The sequence below is a fragment of the Papio anubis genome, chromosome 15, assembly GCF_008728515.1.
Source record: "Papio anubis isolate 15944 chromosome 15, Panubis1.0, whole genome shotgun sequence".
NCBI classification, from domain to species: domain Eukaryota; kingdom Metazoa; phylum Chordata; class Mammalia; order Primates; family Cercopithecidae; genus Papio; species Papio anubis.
The window spans coordinates 67,672,164-67,692,558 of record NC_044990.1 but is presented as its reverse complement, the minus strand read 5'-3'; the positions used below and the strand labels follow the sequence as shown (position 1 = coordinate 67,692,558).

The window sequence follows — 20,395 nt, the reverse complement described above, 5'->3', positions numbered from 1 at the left end:
CTCACTTCACATGGGCATAACTGCATTCTTTTACCCAAGTACACTTTACTAATCATATTGCTTTCAATGTATGGCACAAATGAAAAACTTTTTGAAGTATTATATTAACCATTCTGTGATATGTCATGGAAAAAGCAATCAATAGAGCATCCAAATGAAGAGAAACCAGATACACCTGAAAATATGGAAGATTATGAAGAAAGGGAGAACATATGGATACTATGGTTTGTCTACCACAAATCAAGAATAAATGTGCAGCAATCTAAGACACCAAGTCTGTTGTACATAGACAAAAATGTCAGTGGAACAAAAAGAAAGTCCAGAAACAGACTCAAAAATAGATGGAAACTTATTTTGCATAACTGTGACATGAAATGTGGGTGGGTGGGGAAAATAGTAATTAAGTAAATTTTTTTTCTATAAGAATTAGTATTTCAACAAAAATGTGAAAGAAATTTGATAGTTATTCTTACACTTTTATTTAACATAAATTCTAGGTTTTTAATACTCGAATGTGAAAGGCAAGCTATTAAAGAATAGAGAAAATATAGGAAATTGAATTAATAATTGTAGAACAGGAGTAAATTTCCTAAATAAGGGACAGAAAACAGACAAATTATGAAAAAAAGATGATAAATTTTTCAGTGAAATTGCTAAGATATGTTTATAAAAGGCAGCATAAAGTCATTGAAAGATAAACTGAAATTACACATAAAATTGGCAACTAGAATACCCATGCGCACTCACACGTACATGTAGACATGCATACACAGTTGTGTGTTTGAAGTCTGCAATTTAAGAGGACAAAAGACAAAAACACTGAAAAATTGGGCAAATACTTGAATAACCAATTCTGCAAAAGAGTCTTAGCTATATGAAAAAAGTATTTGTCATATACATTAATCAGATGCTATCCAATCTAGTAGACCAGCAAAAAATTAAAAGGCGAGAGAATTCCAAGTGGTAATATGTAGCAAGATGAGTAACTACTTCATTGCTTGCAGTAGTATCAATTAGTACAACCATTTGAGGAAACACTTTACATTCACACTATGACACATCAATAATAGTACTTTGTATGAACTACAGAAAAACACTTCTCAATATATATAAAAATGTTCACATAAACCACCTTCAGAAGAACAAACAACTGAAATGCCCATCAAGATTGTAACATGTAAACATATTTTGCTTAATTAATATAATGAATACACATGGCTTCATCACAAGCTCAATGCTGAGTAATTATTTTTTAAACAATAGAAAAATAAATTACTCTATAAAATGTTTATAAAAAGAGAAAAGTGTGTTATTTACAGATACATAGTTGGTAAAACTATGAAGAAAAGTAAAGTAATAACTGATACATAGTGTAAAATATTTTATTTTTCTGGTTGAGAGACTGGCAATAGTGAAAGGGAGAAATGATTGAGAATGGCAAACAGATTCCCAACAGAAACAGATAATATTTATGGCTGTACTTTGCAATGAAAGCTAAGTCTCTCCTGAGATGTGGTGATTAGCCAACTTGTCAGAGAGTCTGAATTCTAATCCTTTTCTACTGTGGATAAAATACAGTGATACAAATAAACATAGTAGTTTCCTTAGGTTTAGATTTTTCATAATCTTCTACAGTTTTCTGTAGGACATTTTCTTTTGTAGACTGCTCTACTAAGTATATTTAAGTTGATACCTGTTTATAGAAAACAATTTATATTTATGTATGTCTGTTAGCTTGAAAATTAGAAAAGGAAGCTATGATAAGCTGAGCACTTTATAAAGAAAAGAAGTTTTTCAAATTCTGTGTGCACAATTTTATCCATCACTTCTCTTGGAATGATTTGTCTGTCCACATAGAGTACAAGTGAGGGATGGCACCTTCTTAAGAACGAAAGTATTGTTCTTACTACCATGTTAGTCAGAATATAGGATTATCCTACTAGAATATGCTAAAATTTCTATTCTAGCCCAGGCACTTCCAAGTGGAAAGTGAATGGCTTACCAAATTTTTAGATGCTCAATATTCACTAGATAAATAAGCAAATTCCAAAACTATAAACTATTGGGATACATTTTGTTAATATAGAATGATAGTATCAAATCTGTCTTCACAACAAATATACAAATTAATTACAAAGCAACAACATTGATCTACATACACAAGAAGAGCACATGCCAGATACAGTAGAACCAGGAAGCCAGTGAACACTATCAAAGCTAAGAGCAAGACCTTCTTCAGTATGCACATGACTTTGATTTATGTTGTGGCATGATTGTTTTTTGTTCTTTTGATATAATTGTGTTGCCTGGTTCCATAGTACTGATTAGGTCTGTGAAGGAGTCTTACTATGATCTTTTTTGCTGCAGCAATTGATTCCCTTCTGACACTTTGAGAGTTTTGACCTATAACTTAGTACAGGATATAAGATAATTTAGGTGAGCAATAAAAAGGAAAAATTGAAAGTGGAATTAGTCAAGGCTGGGATATTTGAGTTTAGTGATTCACAATGGTTACAAAATTCGGAATTCTATGATTTTTCCAGTGTTATACTCATTATAGCTGTTCAGTAATTAAGCACCGTGTTTAAGCTGAGCTCTTGTGTTATAAAATGTGCCTCTGGAGCAGCACTGAATTGCAGATGTGCCAGCGTTTTCTCTCTCTGAGATTCTGAGCTCCTATAGATTATTGTCTTTCAACAAAGCTTCCATATATAAATATATTTCAAAACTAATGTTATGATGAAAAGTATATTTACAAAATAATACTTTTTAAAGGTAACATTTTGGCTAGAAATTTTATATCAATCATTAACTCTATACCAAAATCCTAGCAAGAAAAACTGAAAGTGGTAAAGAAGCTGACTGAATATGTCTAATAGTTGACAATGATGATGTTCACATCAAGATACCTTAAGGACCAATTTCTATGCTCTAATTATGAAGTACTGTGTTTTACTGCTACACAATTCATGGTGAAGTACTTCTTTACAAGATTTTACAATAAATGACACAGATTTTAGTCATATTTTGTATTATTAAAAATGTGTAAGAGTACGCCTGAACTCCCCAGGAAAATGTTAATTTACAGAGAGGCCTATTGCTGGACTAAAGATTAGCCTTGATCACAAGAACAGAGTTCATGTCTCATGCTTTTCTTGAAATATCTATATCACTGAAAAGATAAAGAAAATGTGGAACATACACATAATGGTACACTCTCAGCATTAAAAACAAAGGATATTCTGTGATTTGCAGCAGCATAAATGAATTTAGAAGATTCATTTCTTTTTGACTACTTTTGCTTTTTTTTTTTTTTTGCTTTGAAGTAGTATATAGGTCATAACTGTGAAAATATACTTCATAGGCCGGGCGCGGTGGCTCAAGCCTGTAATCCCAGCACTTTGGGAGGCCGAGACGGGCGGATCACGAGGTCAGGAGATCGAGACCATCCTGGCTAACACAGTGAAACCCCGTCTCTACTAAAAATACAAAAACTTAGCCGGGCGAGGTGGCGGGCGCCTGTAGTCCCAGCTACTCGGGAGGCTGAGGCAGGAGAATGGCGTAAACCCGGGAGGCGGAGCTTGCAGTGAGCTGAGATCCGGCCACTACACTCCAGCCTGGGTGACAGAGCAAGACTCCGTCTCAAAAAAAAAAAAAAAAAAAAGAAAATATACTTCATAGTTAGAGTTAGTACTTTTGTCTTTCCCTTGTTACTACGTAGGATTTTTAAAGAGTTGGTACGTGGATACATTTTGAGGAATTATAGATAGTCGAATCTCAATATTGAAAAAAGAACTTTCATGTTTATTAAAGTCTTACTATATTTCAGGTTCTGTAGTAGGTTAATATAATGCATCATATATAATAGTAAATGCTTGCCTTTTTCAGTACCATAGTTGTGATTCGGAAATAAGAACTTTGATTTAATTTTCCAACCACATTTTAAACATTGGCACAGGTATTTGTATTAATTATGTAGACACATTTATTATAATGTTGGATTTAGTATTTAATTTACAAATAATTGTTTTCAAGTCATAATAACTTAATAGAAATATTTTATTAAAAAGCTCCCCTTCAATCTAGAAGGTGTGTATTTAATACAAAATTTATATTTTATGCTTTTATTTTTATACACTGCTTTTTGCTTTATTAGAAATGGAACGAGAATGCTAGCCTTTTCCCTAATGTGTCAGTGCAGAAGCTCTGCTCTAAATCCTACCATAACTAAGAATCTGAAGTTCCCAAGGGGCACGCAGAACTCTGGCTTTTCTACAACAATTTCCAAGCAATAAGCCTAGAATAATAGAAATTCTGCTTCTTCCTGACGATGTTCTGATGGCTTTATTTTTTCCTAATGTGAAATTATTATGTTAAGAAATAAACTGAAAAGCAGTCTCAAAATGACTAAAAAGTTATCTTAATATTCACTATTAACACTCTCATTTTCCCATTAATAACTGGGATAGCTAATTCTTAAGTAGTCTTTGCAGTTGTAAAAGCCCAGGTGGTAAATGGAAAAGAGAAAGGCATACCCAGGATTCACACACATTTTATTTTTTAGGAAGGCTGAGGAAAATGGCCCTCAGTAATATTTTAGCCCTATCATTTGTCTAGCACAACACAAAGAGAGGGGTGTTACATCCACACGATATTATTGTGCTGTAAACACAAATTCCAAAAGGGCATTTCTAAAGTTTAAGATTTCCAAGTATCTCTTCATCCTCAAATTAGCTTAAGATAGAACTAACAGGAATTGACAAATTATTGATAGTAATTAACAAATCAAAAACACAACTTGGTTGAAAAACAAATACAACGTTAAAACTATTTTCCAGTGAAGAACTGGATGTACTACCAGTTTTGTACATCTTTCCCAAGTTAATGTGTGCCAAAAATATTTGTGAAAGCAGGTATAATTTTATACTTCTTGTGTCCTTCAAAATTGAGGTAAATGTCACCAGGTTTTAGGGCTCATAAAGTAAAAGAAGTCCACATCTTTTTAAAACGTGTGCTTATACATCACATTGTGTGGCTTGATATGACTTTGAATCACCTCTTTGACATCATCTTCTCATTTCTCAGGCACAGCTTATTGTACCATTTTCTCAAACAGGCAGTTCCATGTGAAGCTTTTGCTCACATCCTTTGAAATCACTTAGATTTGGTTTTGGCTCAGGTATTACTGGCTCTGTGGGCTTAGGTAAATATTCTCTGTAAAACTCAGATTTTTTTATCTTCAAAATAGAATATTTTGTAGTGAGTTCCTCGATGCCCTTAGTGTAAAGAAAGACTTTCAGAAGAAATTTTAAAAAGGATTAGTAAATTTGACTGTATAAAATTAATTTTTTTTTAGAAAAATATACCATAAGCAAAGACAAAAGTCAATTGACAAGCTACATGAAACTATTTTTAACATACATTTTAGATATGGCCTAATGGCGTAATATTGCAAATATGTAAAGAATTTTTAAAAGTTGAGCCAAAAAGACCAAAACAATATAGATAAATGGGCAAAATACATGAACAATTCACAAAAAAGATATCAAATGGTTCTAATATACACCCAATATGGGTATATATGAAAATAATATATTCAACATATATATGGCAATAATGTATTCAGTTCACTTATAATAAGGGAAATGCAAGTTAACTAGGAAACAAAATTAAAAGTGGAGCACAATTGCTTGCCCATCAAATTGGCTAAATTAGAAAAGAAAGAAAAGAAACAGAGAAGAGAGAAGGCAAGGAAAGGCAAGGGAAGGGGAGAAGAGGGGAGGACTGAGGGGGGGGGAGGGGAGGGGAGGGGGGGAGGGAAGGGAAGGGAAGGGAAGGGAAAAAAAGAAAGGGCTGAGTCTGTGGGAAAAGGATCATGTTGAGTTACAACAAAACACAATATGTGAAAGATTATATACACTGTTAATCTTTAAGTAAGACAGAAGGGAATATGAGAAAATGTAGTTTTATCCACTTATCTTTACAAAACTAAAAAATTAGAAAGGATAACCAGAAAACACTGAAATTGAATATATACAAAGAGTGGAGAGCAGTGAGATAAAAGACATGCAGAAGGGAGTTATACTGCTCTGTATACAGCTTTCCAGAATAATTTTAACTTTTGGAACTATGTATATATGTTCCATATTCTGAAGATAATATTATAAATTAATCCACTTGTTTAAATATAAATCTCACATTAAAACACTCACAGAAACATCCAAAGTAATGTTTGATCAAAAGCTGGGCACCAGGGGCCTGCCAAGGTGAAATAACATTAAATACTACACTCACTATTCACAAGTAAGGACTGCATTACTTCTACATCAAGAAAAAGGAAATTATTAAGTAGAAGTTATCTGAATATTCTGGTCCAATTTATTAATTCACTTTTTTTCTGATTGGAGCAGAGGAAAGGTGGAAATACACTTAAATGTAATGACATTTGTATTTGGATGTCTTTAAGACTATACACAGATTTTATCTTCCTGTAACTCTATGTTTTTATTTTTGTCAACTTCTTAACTAACATTTTGAACATACTGATAATTAAAAGATTCATATGGTGAATACACATATACCACCCATACGTTGGTTCCCCAATTTTACAAATGGTAATATATTAATTATCTCTCTCTCTCTTTCTATCTCTCCCCAACTTCTCCTTTACAGAATAAAGAGTCAGCAATGATTCAAGTATTCCATCAGCTAAAGTTGTAAGAGAAGCTGAGGTTCTGGCTGAGAGCAACAACAGCAACAAAATGAAATAGATCTTTGAAGAACAAAGTCTAGATATTATCTATGATCCATGACCAACTACAGAAACACCAAGTATAATAGCTTGTGTGTTTCCCTACTGCTTGTTATATTCATGCATTTATTTTATGTACTAATCAATCTTTTATTCCTTCTCTTTGTTGCCCTCGTTTTTGTGTATTTTATATACTAGTTATTAGAGGTTAATTTGCAATTCAGTATTAGGTAAAAGAATAGTCAATGAATCAGACTATTCATTTAAACCACCTGCCAATTTTGAGAAGTGAGAAATGCAGCTTTTTATAGATAAAATAACTGTTGGAAATGTGTGTCTTCTCATTTTGGAGAAGAGTGAGAGCTTCTCCACTTGTAAGGAGAGATGTGAGCCATTTAGGTATACTTGTAGAGTTGACTTATTATAGTGAGGAGTTCAAATATATGTAGAGGGATGCTTATGTGGAATAACCAAATAATAAATAACCTGAACTTAAGCATGTTCTTCATTATCAATTCATTGCCTTTCAGCTCTGAATGTACCCTTCAGTGAATGGCATAGGATAAACAATAGTATCCCTTTGAATATTTCTCCTTTGAAATGAACATGTTATTATATTCTCTCAGTAGAGAGCTCTGCAAGGACATTGTAGGAGGAAGAGAATCTCCTGCTAATTAGTGTTTGGGCAGAGTAGGCCTGTTGATAACTTTTCTGTAGACATCTGGACACTCTGAAAACTACCAGCTGCACTGATGACCAAACAACTCATGTGGCCTACTCGCCATAATGTCTCTTGCTCTACTGGTGGTGCCTGCACTTCCTGTGTAAGCCTCTGTACAGCCTACATGCAGCTTGTGGCCAGAAGGATCACCCATCACTTGCCACTCTTTCCACGGGACCTACACAGCCTGTATTCTCAGGTGGCTACCTGCACCTACTCTGCTCAGATTCCCACTGCACACCTGTGATTACTTAGTCCTTGGTTTTTTTTCTTTTTTCTCTCTTTTTTTTTTTTTTTTTGAGACAGAGTCTCTCCCTCTCGCCCAGGCTGGAGTGCAATGGCACGATTTCGGCTCACTCTAACCTCCGCCTCCCGGGTTCAAACGATTCTCCTGCCTCAGCCTCCAGAGTAGCTGGGATTACAGGCACCTGCCACGACACCCAGCTACTTTTTTTTTGTTTGTTTTTCAGTAGAGACAGGGTTTCACCATGTTGGCAAGGTTGGTCTCAAACTCCTGACCTCATGATCCGTCCGTCTCGGTCTCCCAAACTGCTGGGATTACAGGCGTGAGTCACCGTGCCCAGCCTATTTCTTGTTTTCTTACCTGTACTCCAGAAGAGAGGGTGGCCTACTGCTTTCTCAGTAGCAATAGACTAGCTCCAGCCTTGCCAAGCAAGTGAATATTATAGACAGCTGAATGATATCTTCTCCAGCTAGGTCTCAACCTCTTCTGAGATTATCTTCCCTTGGGTACTCTCCCATGTTGAGCTTCCTTATATGCTATAGGTTTCGTTTTATCACAGCTATTAAACATTTACATTAAACTGCTTGTTACTGTGTGTTTTTCATATCCTTACTAGTTCTGAACTGCTATATAGAGAAGTATACATTAATGCAGATTATATAAAGCTTAAGGATGTTTAATATAAGGAAATTGGAACTCTTAAAGAGTTTCATTGTTCTTGTTTGTTGTTGCTTGTTTTTTCCTTGATATGAAGAAAACTTGAAACATACATTTTGTACCAGATTATGTTTCACAATACTAACTAAAGTGGTGGCAAACTACATTCCCTCCTATATCTGTGAAATTAAGGATCCAGAATGGTAAACTCTTAGAGAGAAGATTTGCTGTAAAATTCCTAAGTATTTTGTTGACTGCTGACAAAAAGTTCAAATCATTGAGACATATAAAATACTAGTTTCAAACCCTTAACTCAGAGAAAGAGCTTGTACGCATTTTCAGCTTAAATCTCTGCATGAAAAGTATTTCTTACAAAAAAATACAAAAATCGACTCTCATGAGAAAGACTGACTGAAATTAAAAAAACATGGGAGACAAATATGTTTGCTTCTTGTGATCTTTGCACTTTGCCCTGGAAATATTTTTGTAAACATATCTTGAACAGTAATAACTATACAATAATATCAGACTAGCCCATAATGCGCAAGCTAACCTAAAACATTTCTGAATCTTTATAATAGTCTTGATTCCAGTTCCATAAAGAAACATATCTCCAGATGATAGTAATAAGATATTCTAATTAAAATATTACAAATGTTTTTAAAATGTAGTCATTATACAACCATGTAGGCTTTAAAGCAATACTGATTTTAAGTTTCAGTTAACTGGAGAAAGAGACAATTCACCTGAATTCTCATTTCCCCTTCTATTCTTCTAAAGAGTTAGAGAAACAAAATCTAACAGGTAGTAAAAGTGACAAATAAAAACATATAGAGAACCTCTAACATATTGTAGCAAACCATTACTAGACATATGACAATGGTATCTCCTGATTTTATTTTATATTGGGCCTCTAAAATATTAATATCAATTTTAATATGAGCTTTAAATTATGTAATATGCTATTAATAATTTTGTTACTATCAAAAAATCCATTTCATGTACTCCAGACATCAAAGACTTATTCAAAGATTGAAATGCTTGTGAATATGTGTCTTTGCCTACTTGCAGTATCTGCGAGACAGGAGGTATAGAGCTGTATCCCCGCAAAACCTTGTAGGTATCTGTTCTATGACTACCTGTATATACAAACATTATGTGAAAATGCAAACCATTTTTCCTCTGATATCTAATTCTCCCTTCCATGTTGTAATTTCTCTTCAATCTCACTTTAGAAAAGTTCTCAAAACGTATCTTCCTCATGACATTTAGTGTATACTTCTTGCTATGGTAGTCAAAGGGCAAAATGAACGGAGAAATTATGTAGGCATAGCCAATTATATCTTCAGTACATTGGAACTTAAGTAATTGAAACAAAGTCCAAGCGCCAGGAAATGTGCTCATTACAGTGACAACTGCAATATGTCGACTAGGTTGTTTATCTCTGTGACCTTTGCTGTAGTTTCTGGTACTCAATCCTCCAGTGTTCCTCTGAGAACTGCCACTTCTGCAAGTCTAATCCTTCACCTTCCTAATGATTATAAAAGGCCCAGTTTTTTGATTTTTTTTTTTAATCACTGCACTTAAAAGTACATAGAGATATTCTGTTGTTTGAAGTCCATTCTTTGAGTATGTTGCTTTCTCTTTCTGTCTGGGTTTGTCAGGTAAGTAGATCGGTTCTCAAAATCCCCTAAAATGAAACATGGGCTAGAATAGAGATTTCGGTCATATTTCTACTGAAGGTTTGCTGCAGCATGTTAATGGTTCTCTACATTTTTATTTGTCCTTTATACTACATGTATGATTTGATTATTTTATATGTTTAGCTGAGATTTTGAGGGTTATTTTATTTAGCTTCAGCTACCAATATTTTAAATAAAAGTTAATTTATGTATTTTTTTCATTTTTATGTTATCAGTAATCTCAAAGACATAAGAAAGTTTGATGCAATAATATCTTAAGCTTTAAGAAAGATAAAATACCCTTCTACCCTGGCGTATTTGACTTCACAATTTTTCAGTATTGTCTTTAATTATTAGATGCTCTTATTATTTCATTAAATGAACCATTTAAAATACTTATGTGTTGTGTATGTGTGTGTCTATATATTTCTGCGTATATATGTATAAACACATATAGGTGTGTGTACATATATGTTATATATATACACATATACACACACACACACACGTATGTTAAAGGTGGCCCATTTAATGAAATAAGAGAATCTAATAATTAAGGAAGATATAGGAAAATTGCAAAGTCAAATACGCCAGGGTAGAAGGGTATTTAATACATAATACACTTCTTAATACTCTTCTATAAATATAATACTCTTCTATATATACACTTAATTATATCTATATATAGAGAGAGAGAGAGATATGGGGGGGCTGTTATGTTTGCAAAGATAACACAAAGGAGAGATTAGTCAGTTTGTGTTGAATAAATTTAGTTAACAGGGTAAAGTGATTTTACCTTTACATATCAATTGTGTATTACTGGTTGTGTTTGTTAAACTTAAATTATTATTACAATTTTGGGATATTTTATCTTTGTTCCACTTAAGATGAATTACTGGCCCCAAAATGGTAATGATAAAAATGCAACCACAGAACTCAGAAAAAGAAATACAGAAGTTTGTGGTGAATACAATCGTGCAAGTACAAATAAATCAGCAAGTATGAATTTTTCACACAGGTATCTGAAAACAGGTTTGAGTTGGAACTTAGTGGCTCAGTAATCCATTTGTCTTTAATTTGCAGTGTGATCTCTTTCAGTAATTTGTTTTAACAAATGAATGCAATGTTATCAAGGTTTTCATTCAATTTTTATAGAAACACAGTGGCAGTTCTAATAAAATATATTTTCTATATTTTCTCTGAATGTGTTATGATTTTTCAGCTTAGGACAGAAAATTTAAGAAAATCAAAGAGGCAGTCTTCAAAGGTTATGCCCTTATACAGCAAAGATAAGTACGTGCAATGTTACTGCCAAGACGTTTATAATGTCAAACACAACAATAATACTAAATTGTGTGTTATGTAAGAAAACACAATGTGTTTACTAACAATTCTTTCTCAAATGATACTATTCAACATTTCACAATATGAATTACATAGTATCAAAGAGCAATTGCCATTATTTGGACTTGGTGGTAGGTATTTCAACTTACAATTTAATAAATCCTCCCATGTGCAGAATATGAATTGGCTCCTGCCATGTTTGTATTCAGAAATAAAAGAAAGTACACAGTTTCTATTTATCATTGAAACCATTGCAGGTGAGAAGATTTTCTTTTTTAACCATGTTAGGTATTATTTGAGCTGTAGAACTTCTAGAAAGAAGTGCTTTAGGACAGTGCTGATAGAGCATCAGCTGTGTATAAAGCAAGCAAGATGAGGCATCCCTAAGCAAATGGAAGATGGAACTAACTGCCAGTTCAGACACCACTGGATTATTCAATAAAACAGTGGGTGATCACTTGCACAACTCATCTGGATTCAGCGTTAAAGGAATATTTAAATATTTTGATATAATCAAATTATGGTCACAGATTATGTATTCACAACACGTGGTGTCCACCCCAACAAACAGTGAAAACAGGATATAAGTGTTCACCTCAATAGGCTATATCTCTCCATGTTCATCTCCATACACTATGTCTGTCCATGTTCAGCTCCATATACTATGTCTCTTCTTGTTCACCTGGATACATTATGTCTGTGTATGTTCACCTTGATGCACTACATCTGTCCATGTTCACCCTGATGCACTATGTCTGTACATGTTCACCTTGATACACTGTGTGTGTCCATGTTCACCTTGATGCACTGTGTCTGTCCATGTTCACCCTGATGCAGTGTCTGTGCATGTTCACCTTGATACACTGTGTCTGTCCATATTCACCTTGATACACTGTGTCTGTCTATGTTCACCTTGATGCACTATATTTGTCTATGTTCACCTTGATACACTATGTCTGTCTATGTTCACCTTGACTCACTATGTCTGTGCATGTTCACCTTGATGCACTATGTCTGTCTATGTTCACCTTGACTCACTATGTCTGTCAACTGCCCACATAGTTATTTCAATGCGGAATGAGGTTATATATTGTTGGTTAAGACCAGTTAATACTATTTCTTTGAGTTCAAGTGGCTTATTTTAAGGACCTGTCTCCCTGATCAGCGTCAGAGTAGGTTAAATACCCGTTTAGCTCATAACATATTTCTTATGAAGAAAGTGCAAACGTGCAATGTCTTTTTTATTATGGTATGTTTCTGTTTAGATACAAAGGAGCACAGAAAATGATATTCTATAAGAAATCTCTCCACGGGTCCATTTACTTTCTGAGCATTTAAACTACATGAAAAAGCCTTCAAATACTTGATGTCATGTCTGAAAATATAAAATTGTAAATTAGGTAAATCTAATATAGTAGTAACAAGAAATGCAAAAAGCACATGAGAAATCTAATCTAGAGTTTAAGTTGTCATACATTTCACATAATTGGTAAATATTATTTAAATATCAACTCTTAATAGAAGTCAATTATCATAATCAATTTTAATGCACCAACTATTTATAACTTAAGATACATATAGGCCAGGCGCAGTGGCTCACACCTGCAATCGCAGCACTTTGGGAGGCCAAGGTGGGAGGATCACTTGAGGTCAGGAGTTCGATACCAGCCTGGCCAATATGGTGAAACCCCATCTCTACCAAAAATACAAAAAATACACCAGGCACAGTGGCTCACACCTTGCCTGTAATCCCAGCACTTTGGGAGGCCGAGGTGGGCAGATCACTTGAGGCCAGGAGTTCAAGACCAGCCTGGTTAACATGGTGAAACCCCGTCTCTACTAAAAATACAAAAATTAGTCGGGTGTGGTGGCACGTGCCTGTAATTCCAGCTACTCGGGAGGCTAAGTCAGGAGAATCGCTTGAACCCAGGAGGTGCAGGTTGTGGTGAGCGGAGATGGCGCCACAGCAATCCATCTTGGGTGACAGAGTGAGACTCCATCACACACACACACACACACACACACACACACACACACACACACAAAGCCAGGCATGGTGGTGGTGTGCACCTACTCTAATTCCAGCTACTCAAGAGGCTGAGGCATGAGAATAGCTTTAACCTGGGAGGTAGAGGTTGCAGTGAGCTGAGAGAGCACCACTTCACTCCAGGCTGGGTGATAAAGAGAGACTCAGTCTCAAAAAAAAAAAAAAAAAAAAAAAGATATAAAGGATGTTTTGCTAAAATTGTTGCTTTTCTTATGTATTGTGAATGTCCATGAAATTGTTCCTGAAAATATTAGTAACTAAGTGAATAAGTTAATCATAAATTAACTGGTCAATGTTTTACAGCATGAAAACTAGCCCTTTTTAGAATAAGCACCCTGAAAATGAAATGACAATAAATAAAAGTAAAAATTTTAGACTATTCATGTCAACTCTGACATGAGTAAGCATGAGTAGCAATAATAATGATCATCTGCTCAAACCAAGTATAGTCTTTTATTTTCTGATCTAAATGACTAAAACCCTTTGTCATCTGTAGACGACAAAGAACCTTAAACATCAAATATGCCTGATAACATAATAATACATCCTAATGAATCAGGTGACACAAAATCTAAATAACCTGTTTTTCAGATGTAAAGAAGCTGCCATGTTACATTTTCTTATCTAGTAAGCAACTTTAAATAATACAATTTTTTTGCCAATTTAAAAAAGAGTTTAAAAAACAAATGAAAAAATCTGAATGTAAAAAGGGATGTCATATTTTACTAATATTCTAGTATATCACTAATATTTTGCTTAGAAAGCAAGAGTTAGTGCTGCAAAGACAGATGCTGGAGAAAAAATCTGTTTGGTTTGGGTTTGAATTAGGAATCTATCTTCTATTAGCACTACTTTATGAATGTTACTTAGCTGATCTGTGCCTTAGTTTTATTTCTATAAAATTAGAATCATATAGCAACAGTGTGGTAATATCAGGAAATTTGAAAAATTTTGAAAGGATGAGAAGGTGATATAAACAGATCTTAGTGAAAGAGTCATTCAATTCAAATAAATAAAGTCATTTGCATTATTATGAAGATAGTCTATGTTTCACAGAGAATATTATCATATTTTAAAGACAGCTATTCCCAAATTAATCTTTAAATTAATATCCTAGTTGAATAAAAGAAAACCTCAATTTTAAAAAAGATACATGAAAGAAAGAATCATAGTCCTGAGGTCAACTGATAACCACAATGGAAATTTGCTTAATAACTATATTAATACACACTAAAAAAAAACCTCATAACATTCAAGATAATTCTGCCAAAAAAACGAAAAAAAAAAAAACAAAAAAAGAAACTTCTACAGAAAAAAATGGAAAAGTATATAAATAAGCATATGAAGAGATGTTCAAAGTCACTCGTAGTTAAGAAAATGCAAATTAAAGCAATAATGGGTTCAATTTCTCTTTAACAGAATGGCAAAATGTAAACAACTATAAAATGCCTTGCAGCACTGGAGAATGTATGAATATGAACATTTATGCACTGAGGGTGAAAATATAAATTTATTTTACTCAGGCAAATATAATTCATTACCCCCAAATTTTATTCCTATTTATAAGGAGATACATCTTCCTGGAAAATTATGATTTAAAGACATATAGGAGAATGTTCATCACAATGTTAAATTGTTAGCTAAAGATTGGAGGCAATTTGGGATTTTCTTCACTTAGTAATGGATAATTAAAATATTATACATGTATGCTGAGAGTATAAGCTCAGAAATATGAATACACTAAAAATTGAGTGAAAAACAAATAGAGGGAATGATTTGATTTACTATTTACATATAGGCAAACATTCCTAGAAAACTGGGCATATGTGACTGTATATATATATGGCTTATAATAACTAAAAGTTCCATGGTGTTTAATATGAAAAATTGAGAAAATGAAAATACAAATTATACTACGTAGTAAGATTATGATGGACATTTTGATATTGAAGAAAAAAGAAACAGAGTACATTCCATAGTTTTTGATGCAATCTGGATTCTTCTCCACATGCATATGTGTATGGATATACATCACACATAGTAAATCAAATTACTATATCAAAATGTTCCTTTATATATATACTCACAAAATGCAGACAAAAAAAGACTAAAAACAAATACATTGATATGGTTTGGGTCTGTGTTCCTGTTAAAATCTCATGTCAAATTGTAATCCCCAATGTTGGAGGTGGTGCCCGATGGGAGGTGATTGGAGCATGAGGGTGGTTTTCCTCTTGGTCTGTTCTCATGATAGTGAGTGAGTGCTCCTGAGATTCAGTTGTTTAAAAGTGTGTGGCACCTCCCCCTTCTCTATCTTCCTCCTGCTCTGGCCATGTGAAGATGTGCCTGCATCCCCTTCGATTTCGCCATAATTGTAATGATGTTCCCCAACCATGCTTCCTGTATAGTCTGCATAACCGTGAGCAAATCAAAACTCTTTTTTTTGGTAAGTTACCAAGTCTCAGGTATTTCTTTATAGCAGCATGAGAATGAACTAATACATACATAAAATAAAGGAGCAAATGGTAGATAAAATGATAAGATGTAAAAGATTATTGTTTATCTTATTTAAAATTAATGTGAATTCATTTTTATCAGAATAAAAATAGCCAAATTTAAAAATATGTATTATTATTTCATTTTTGTTACAAGCAATATACCAAATTAATTTTTTTTTATTGGTTTGTGTTTTGAGATGGGGTCTTACTCTGTCATCCCAGCTGGAATGCTGTGACTGACTGCAACCTCTGCCTCCCAGGCTCAAATTATCCTCTCACCTCAGCCTCCTAAGTAGCTGGGATCACAAGAGCATGCCACCATGCCCAGCTAATTTTTTTTTGTATTTTTGGTAGAGATGGTGTTTCTACATGTTGTCCAAGTTGGTCTTGAACTCCTGAGCTCAAGCAATCTGCCCACCTTGGCCTCCCAAAATGTTGGGATTATAGGTGTGAGCCACTGTGCCCAACCTAAATTAATTTCTTAATGTCACATCAATTAGAAATTGGGACCTCTAGAAAATATGTGTTTACTATCAATTAATTTTCATCAGGTTTAATTTTGGCTTGAAATTTTAGATATTTTTGCTCATTAATGTGGCAGTGGCATTTGATACCTTATAGAGAATACTACTTTTAACTTTTTAAGTTATAAAATTAGATGCTACAGAAAGATTTACCTTTGTTTCACTATAATTTCAAGACTATTTTATTTCCATTCACTTTAATTTAATACATACTATTACTTAAATAGTCCTATCTTAAATTAAAACACCCTCACGTCTTGATAACACAAATAAAGAGAGGTGAAAATGCGTAGCATGCTAGCTATCGTTATTTTCACCTCTCTATTTATTTGTGTTATCAAGACATGAGGGTAAATGTTTTAATTTAAGATAGGACTATTTAAGTAATAGTATGTATAAAAGTGCACTTTCGTGTAGTTTTATGTATTATTTTATTTTTACAACAAACTTTGGGAAAATAATCATTATGCTAACTATGTTGGCGATTAAGGAAACTGAGATGCATATATGCCGTGCAGCTAGAGGATAGGATAGCTATAATCCAAACTGAGAACACCTGGCTTTATATTCACTGCTCTTGATACTTAGCCCTACTCTCAAACAGAATTTTGGTTTCTATAAAGAAGCACTGTGAGTGATTTTTGTAAATTGTCTCAGTGACTGATTCAAATATCTGATTTAAATGTAATCTTCCTATTGAGAAACTAATTTTTGATTATCACTATGGACTACTGATGTAACAATTAATAGAGTGGTCTTTTAAAGGCGCCCAGAGTCTAGAGAAATACCTTAGTGCAAATGTTAAAAGTAAGCGTATCTGCCACCCAAAACACAAACATCAAAGAAAAAATAGACCAATTGGACCTCATTAAATTTAAAATGTGTATGTTTCAAAGGACAACATCATAAAGTGAAAAAAGCAATCTACATAATAAAGAAACTAATTTGTCAAGTCATATGCTTGACACAAGACTTTTATCTAGATCATATAGAACAAATCTTGTAACTCAATAGTGAAAAGACAAACACCTCAATTAAAAATGGGCAAACAAACTGAATAAACAATACTCAAAAGGAGACTTGCAAATATCCAAAAAGCGTGTGAAAATATAGTGAACATTATTGGTGAATCTGGGACATGAATTAGACCCGGCCAGGTGCGGCGGCTCACGCCTGTAATCCCAGCACTTTGTGAGGACGAGGCGGGTGGATCACGAGGTCAGCAGACAGAGACCATCCTGGCTAACACGGTGAACAACAGTCTCTACTACAAATACAAAAAATTAGCCGGGCGTGGTGGCGGGCGCCTGTAGTCCCAGCTACTCGGGAGGCTGAGGCAGGAGAATGGCGTGAACCCGGGAGGCGGAGCTTGCAGTGAGCCAAGATCCGGCCACTGCACTCCAGCCTGGGCGACAGAGAGAGACTCCGTCTCAAAAAGAAAAGTAAAAAGAAAAAAAGAAAAGGAAAGAAAATCAAACCCGTGAGATATCACTTCACACTCACTGGGATAGCTGTCATTTTAAAAATACAGATAATGACAAATGTTGGTAAATTGTGAAGAAATTAAACTTTTATATACACTGCAGGAGGAAATGTAAAACGGTACAGTCACTTTAAAGCACAGCGGGGCAATTCCTCAAAGATAAAACATAGACTTACTCTGTTAGACGGCAAGTTCACTTCTAGATATACACCGTAAGCAGGAGTCCCTGCCTGCGGTCTGTTAGGAACTCGGCCGCACAGCAGGAGGTGAGGGGCTGGGAGCCTTACTGCCTGAGCTCCGCCTCCTGTCAGATCAGCAGCAGCATTAGATTCTCATAGGAGCACGAACCCTATTTTGAAAAGCGCAGGGGAGGGATGTAGGTTGTGTGCTCCTTAAGGGAATCCGACTAACGCCTGAAGATCTGAGGTGGAACAGTTCCGTCTGTGGAAAATTGTCTTCCACAAAACCGGTCCCCGGTGCCAAATAGGTTAGGGATTGCTGCCGTAGAGAAATGAAGGCGTATGTCCACACACGTACTTGTGCACAAATGTTCATAGCAGCATTATTTCCTATAACCCAAAATGTGGGAAAGAATAAATATCCATCAACACAGGAATGTATAAACAGATATGTCATGTCTATTATGAATAATAAAATATCACTCAATCATAAGAAGGAACAAAGTACTGATGTTTCCTATAATATAGATTAACTTTGAAAACATTTTGCTAAACAGGGAAAGTAAGTCACAGAGGACCACATAATGTATGATTCTATTTGCATGAAATGTTCAGAATAGGTAAATTGTTAGAGATAGTAAGCAGATGGCTGCTTTGCTGGGACTGGTGGGGTGAGGTGGAGAAAAAAGGAGGTGACTGCTGGTGAGTACATGGTTTCTCTTAGGGGTGATGAAAGTGTTCTAAAATTGACTGCAGTGATAATTGCACAACTATGTAAATATTATTTCTTAATCTTTTGTAACAAATTTAAATAAACACTATGCTTACATCTAAATTATACAAATATATACAGAGGTTATAATAATCATGACTAACATATCGCGCTTACTAGATTGCATACACATTTTTGTGTCTGTAAATTGTACACTTTAAATGGGTAAATTTTATGGGGTGTGAATTATTTTCTTTAATAAAACTACTAAGGGAGAGACACAGAGACAGAGAGAGAGCTCCATAGTCTTAGGTTTTGGACATGGTGAGCAAGACCCCTAGGATAGGCTGTAAGCAAAGCTTGCAGGAGGGTGATGGGGAGCCTAGGAAGGGTGTGAAGCCGAGGAAGTTCTCAATTGGATTTCTCTGTTTGACAATCCTATTTTCTCCCCGGCGATCCCCTATCACAGCACCTTTATTCTCTAATAGTGTGGTTATGTCATTAACATTATTTTCCCACCAACTCCACCCAATTAGGGGCTTCTGGACTCAGTACCTTACAGCCTTAATGATCAGCCAACAACCAAAACAGAATCTTCAGCATATATCTATTGACTAAATGTGCAAAAAGGTAAAAGAATTAAAAAGAAGTACAACTGCTTATAATAATATTTTATTACACTGATGGAAAGTTATTACTATAAAGACAATTTTCTTTCCATTTAAAATGTCTTTTCCACAGTAAAAAATAAAATTAAATACACGTAATGGTGTAAGTATGAAATTCAAGAGGAAGGGTTGAGAGGTTACAATTGATTTACTAACTGCCACGATTCCAGCCTATCAGAAAATTAAACTGGAGCAAATTGTTTAGTATTTCTGACTCCTGGTTTTCTCAGTTATCGTATAGGAGTAATAAAGGTACTTGTTTTCTTTTTTTTTTTTTTTTTTTTGGCAAAAGAAAGTCCAATCAGTTATGCAAATTTCTTATAGTGGTGATCGTGACCCGTTCTTTTTCCTCTTTTTCTTTCCCTTTAACAGTAGCCATAACACCAGTGTACAGGAAATTTAGGTAATGGTTAAGTAAGCCAATGTATATACAACTTCACCTCCGTAAAATTATTATGACGTTCACCTACTTTCATTATAAATATATGTGTATGTGTGTGTTTGTGTGCGTATTTTCAAAGATCTGACAGGCAATGGAAAGGAAAAAAGAATTGTTGAAAGTATTTTTCCCGCTGGGCTTGTTGACTCACACCTGTAATCCTAGCACTTTGGGGGAGACCGAGGCGAGCGGATGACGAGGTCAGGAGATCGTCCTGGCTAGCACGGTGAAAACCCATCTCTACTAAAAATACAAAAAAAAAAAACAACAACAACAAGCAAAAAATTAGCCGGGCATGGTGACATGTGCCTGTAATCCCAGCTACTCCGGAGGATGAGGCAGGAGAATCGCTTGAACCCGGGAGGCGGAGGTTGCAGTGAGCCGAGATCGCACCATTTCACTCTAGCCTGGGCAACAGAGTGAGACTCTCTCTCCAGAAAATAAAT

At 34.7% G+C, this 20,395-nt stretch overlaps 1 long non-coding RNA gene across 1 annotated transcript in view; it reads right to left on the bottom strand.

Moving 5' to 3' along the window:
* LOC116270500 overlaps nt 1-20,189 on the bottom strand; it is a 64,587-nt gene extending 44,398 nt beyond the window's left edge. Inside the window, exon 1 of the long non-coding RNA XR_004178529.1 lies at nt 18,128-20,189. This is a non-coding gene — a long non-coding RNA (uncharacterized LOC116270500). The remainder of the gene's footprint in view (nt 1-18,127) is intronic.
* Nucleotides 20,190-20,395: the final 206 nt, after the last annotated feature.